Source organism: Mirounga leonina, unplaced genomic scaffold, assembly GCF_011800145.1.
Source record: "Mirounga leonina isolate KUSES-001 unplaced genomic scaffold, KU_Mleo_1.0 Mir_268, whole genome shotgun sequence".
NCBI classification, from domain to species: domain Eukaryota; kingdom Metazoa; phylum Chordata; class Mammalia; order Carnivora; family Phocidae; genus Mirounga; species Mirounga leonina.
The window spans coordinates 6,785,305-6,790,459 of NW_023270649.1; the positions used below are offsets into that span (position 1 = coordinate 6,785,305).

At 43.8% G+C, this 5,155-nt stretch overlaps 1 non-coding gene across 1 annotated transcript; it reads right to left on the bottom strand.

Annotated features, from left to right (window-relative positions):
* Positions 1-1,209: 1,209 nt before the first annotated feature.
* On the bottom strand, positions 1,210-1,282 carry TRNAV-UAC. The gene has a single exon. It is a non-coding gene; the product is annotated as a tRNA-Val (tRNA).
* Between the last annotated feature and the right edge of the window lie 3,873 nt (positions 1,283-5,155).

Sequence of the window (5,155 nt, forward strand, 5' to 3'; positions counted from 1 at the left end):
TCAGGAGGAATGCAACCTGACTCACATCAGACCTCATCAGCTCTAAGCAGGATCTGGAGGGCTGAGTAAGGTTCCCGAGAGTTTGGGTGGAATTTATTTAGTAAACAATATTGGTATTTGCTCATATTATTGCCATAGGCTTGCAAAGATGGACTTGTGCTTTTTTATTTTTTTATTTTATTTTATTTTTTTTAAAGATTTTATTTATTTATTTGAGAGAGAGAGAGAATGAGAGAGAGCACATGAGAGGGGGGAGCGTTAGAGGGAGAAGCAGACTCCCCGCCGAGCAGGGAGCCCGATGCGGGACTCGATCCCGGGACTCCAGGATCATGACCTGAGCCGAAGGCAGTCGCTTAACCGACTGAGCCACCCAGGCGCCCGGACTTGTGCTTTTTTAAACGTAAGCACAGTAATTTGTAATTTGTACGTTGTACAGCTCTTTGGAAGTGGTGATTAGAGCCCCCCAAAGTGGTGTGTGTGTGCAAAAAAAGCTTTATTCATTTTCACAGATTTGATAGTCAATTTATTTGAGTTACAGGCTCAAATGCCTTGTTTACCTTAACCTTTTAAGTTCAGCCTAGAAACCTTATTATTCTTTTTCTTAATTCATTTCTAAGTCCGGCAAATAGTAGCAACCACTTTAAAGGGACCTCTGGAAAATACTTGATCCTACTTGCAAACTTAGTCCATTAAATACTGCCACGAATTCGCAAGCACATTTAAAACTTAGTGTGGGGCGCCAGGCTGGCTCTGTCCGGGGAGCGTGCGACTCTTGATCTTGGGGTTGTGAGTTTGAGCCCCACATTGGGCGTAGAGATGATTTAAAAATAAAATCTTAAAAAAACAAAAACAAAAAAAGGCCCCAAACACCCCACACGACCTAGTGTATTGCAGTTCCCTTTTTAATCACTTCGTCTGTCTCAATTAACAAACACATTTCCAAGTATGCAAATAACTTTTAAGTCTAATGAATTAAACATATAGTGAAGCTTAGGTTTTCTTTCTTTTTTTTTTTAAGATTTTATTTATCTATTTGAGAGAGCGCGAATGGGGGGAGCGGCAGGCAGAGGGAGAAGCAGGCTCCCCGCCGAGCAGGGAACCCGATGCGGGGCTCGATCCCAGGACCCCGGGATCATGGCCTGAGCTGAAGGCAGATGCCCAAAAGACTGAGCCACCCAGGCGCCCCAGAGAAAAGGAACTTCCCACCCATGGTTCCACTGGGGCTCGAACCCAGGTCCTTCTGCGTGTAAAGCAGACGTGATAACCACTACACTATGGAACATTCATTTTTTCTTTTTTAAGTTTTCTTAAAAATGCTCCAATACTGAAAAAGAAACAAAAGGTTCCAATAGTGTAGATAAAATTAGTTTTCACCTAAAATGACAAGTTTAGATTAATTACCTAATTATGCATTTTACAGTGGTTTCCAAAGCTCAGAACATCTTTGAAACTTTACAAATGCATAAGATACCAAATATGCACAGATTCCTTCTTCACCCCAAATATGAATCCCATAGTTTTGCTTCTCTTAAATTTCTGTACTTTTCCTAAATTCTCGAGCTCAGAGATTCATCCCCATTACAGCCAATAGTTACCACCCCATGATCGAGCCTGCATACACATCCAAGATTTGGGCTGGCTCCTGGCTAGATTCTTGTCAGTGACCCTAATGGGACACTTGAAGCTTATTAATGATTGCTGTGTCCACGATGCTGTATTTCATGGGAGGTGGTCTCAGGACCTTGACCCTTAGTTTTTTTTCTTTTTTTTAAGACTTTATTTTTAAGTAACCTGTACACCCCACGTGGGGCTTAAACAAAATCACGACCCCGTGATCAAGAGTCACACGTTCCATGGACTGAGCCAGCCAGGCGCCCCCCTGTCCCTTAGTTTTAAGCTTCATCCCTTGACTGGATTTTGCATTTACGTGGTTCTCACCATATGTACTTTTCTCTCTAGCTCTAAAGACCTTTGCACTCGAGGAATCCTAAGATGTGTAAATACCCTTTTATCTGCGAATAAGACCTTGGGAATCCACGGAATCTTTCTAGAGGCTTTGATCAGACTGCGTTTGGATTTTAGGGCAGGATTGCTTAAGAGGTGGGGGTGTTTTCTTCCCTAGAGGCACATCAAGTCGGGCGCCTCTCTTTTTGTTATTTCAGCAGGAATGCATACTTTTTTGGATATTCCAAATTACATTCAATTTTTAGTATCTCACATGGCCCTGTCTGAGCTGCGGTCACCAAATCTGAGGTCATTTTACTGACAAGGTGTGATGTATATGATGAGCAGGCTAATTATTCATTCAACAAATATTTATCGATTACCTGCTCTTTGTAGATACACGAGAGAGAACATAAGATGCTCTTTTCCTTCCGTTGCTTCTTGCCCAGAATTTCTCAACCTCAGCACTACAATCCGTGGCCTCTACTCACTAGATTCCAGTAGCACCCATCCCACTCCACGTCTTGACAATCAAAAATGTCTCCAGATAATGCCAAATATTCCTGGGAGGTAAAATCACCCCTGTTGAGGTATGTAGGGACCATAATACGGTGTCTCGGTTTTGAACGAAAAAATGTTACGTCTCGGTCCATGTGAAATACCTGGCCTGAATCACATCTGTGGAGGGCAGAAGAATGGCCACCAAAAGATGTCCAGACACAACCGATTTCCCCAAATCTATGTTTCTTTACATGGCATATGGGACTTTGCAGATGTGGTTAAATTAAAGATCTTGAGAGGGGAAGATTATTCTGGATTCTCCAGGTGAACCCAATGGAGTCACACGGGTCCTCATATGAAGGAAGCAGGAGGTCAGTGTCAGGGAAGGAGGGGTGAGATGTAAGTTGAGGGTGGAAGGGGGACCCAATTGCTGGAAGGGGCCATGAGGCAAGGAATACAGGCAGCCGCTAGATGCTGGAAAGGGTAAGGAAACCGAACCTTCCTGAAGCCCCAGAAGGAACGAAGCCTGGCTGACACCTTAATTTTAGCACAAGAGACCCATTCCGGACTTCTGACTTTCAGAACTGTAAGATAATAAGTTTCTGTTCTTTCAAGTCACTATGTTTACAGTAATTTTTACAGCAGTTAGAGAAAACTAATCCAATATCCAAAATTCAGATTCTATTGGCTCAGCTGTTTTTATGAAGTTCTGATGGAATTAATTAAAACATTTTTTTGTTATGATAGAAATTTTAAGCATATATACGTGACAGAGAACAACATAATGAACCTCCTTGACCCATCACCAGCTTCACCAATTATCAACTCACGATGACCTTGTTTCAAATCCACTCATTCCTGCTCTCCATCACCCGTATTATGTTTAAACAAATCCTAGCTATATCACATTTCCCATAATTATTTCCAAATGCATTTCTAAAATGTATGGACTATTTAAAAAAAAAAAAACAACCGAAATATCATTATCCAACCTTTATTTATTTATTTTTATTATTTATTTGACAGAGAGAGAGACAGCAAGAGCAGGAACACAAGCAGGGGGAGTGGGAGAGGGAGAAGCAGCCTTCCTGCCGAGCAGGGAGCCCGATGTGGGACTCGATCCCAGGACCCTGGGATCATGACCCGAGTTGAAGGCAGACGCTTAACGACTGAGCCACCCAGGCGCCCCCAACCTAAATTTAAAAAGAGAATTCCTTAATACCATCAGTTCTCAAGGAGTGTTCCCATTTCTGGCTGCCCTAATAAATATCACAGATGTTTTTTCCAGTTGGTTTATTTACTTATTTTTTAAAGATTTTATTTATTTATTTGAGAGAGAGAGCCAGAGAGAGAATGCGAGTGGAGGGGAGGGGCAGAAGCAGAAACAGACTCCCCGCTGAGCAGGGAGCCCAACACGGGGCTCGATGCCAGGACCCCGGGATCATAACCTGAGCCAAAGGCAGACGCTTAACCGACTGAACCACCCAGGCGCCCCTCCAGTTGGTTTATTAATCAGGATTCAAATATAGCCCACACCATGCTACTGGTTGCTATGTGTCTATAGGCTCTTTTTCATCTACAGGCTCCCTTTCCATCTCTTTTGTTCCCCTAGAAGTGTATTTCTTGAAGAAAGAAGGGCATTGGTTGGGTAGAGTTTCCCAACTGGGATTTTGCTGATAGCATTCCCAAGATGTTAATATGGTCTTGTGATGTCTCTATTTCCTGGAAGCTGGTAATCAGATCTGCAGGCTTTGATCCGATTCAGGTTTGACTTTTGGGCAAGACTGCATCATAGGTGGTATGTTCTTCCACGGAAGTGCGTCAGGTCTGGCTGGCTATCTTTTTGTGATCTTAGCAGCCCGTGAAGCTCAATGCCAGGATCCAGTCCTCCCGTGGGGGTGGGTGGGGGCTTCATTCAAATTCTGATTCCCTCCCTCCTACTTCAGGATTAGCTGAATGTTTTCACGAAGAGACACTTCTCTTATCTATAGGTTGGATACCCAGTGGTTCAAGGTACTTGTGAACTTTGGGCAGCGCACGGCAAATATGGGTATTTCTGGCTGGCTTCTGGTCTGCATGGCATGCTGGCCATTTCTGTTTATGGAATGGGGTCTTGGAGTCAAGCATGACATACCTGGAGCTCCTGGGTTTGGTAGGATTTCTGGGGGCTGTCAAGGTGGGTTTCTGTTTTCTGGGATTTCCTGGCATTGGTTGGGACTCCGTGGACGGATTTCTGTAGATTCCTGCCCCCCCTGCCCAAACAACAGCAGGACCCTGGGGACAAATTTGTGGGCATATTAGTTTCCTGGGGTTGCAGTAGCGAAGTATCACAGACTGGGTGGCTTGGAAAATTAATGTTTCTTCTCTCACTGTTCTGGAGGCTAGAAGTCTGAAATCAAGGTATTGGCGGGGTCACATTCCCTCCCTGTGAAGGCTCTAGGGGAGCATCTGTTGGGTGTCTTTCTCCCAGCTTCTGGTGTTGCTGACAATCTTTGGCATTCATTGCCTTGTAAATGCATCACTCCAATCTCTGCCTCCCTCATCAGGTGGTTTTCTCTCTGTGTGTCTGTGTCTTTTCTCTTCCTCAAAGGACACCAGTTATATTGGGTTAAGTGTTCACCTTACACTGGTGTGACTTCATCTTAATTTAACTAATCACATTGACCCTATTTCCGAATAAGGGCATGTTCACAGGCACCAGGCATAGGAC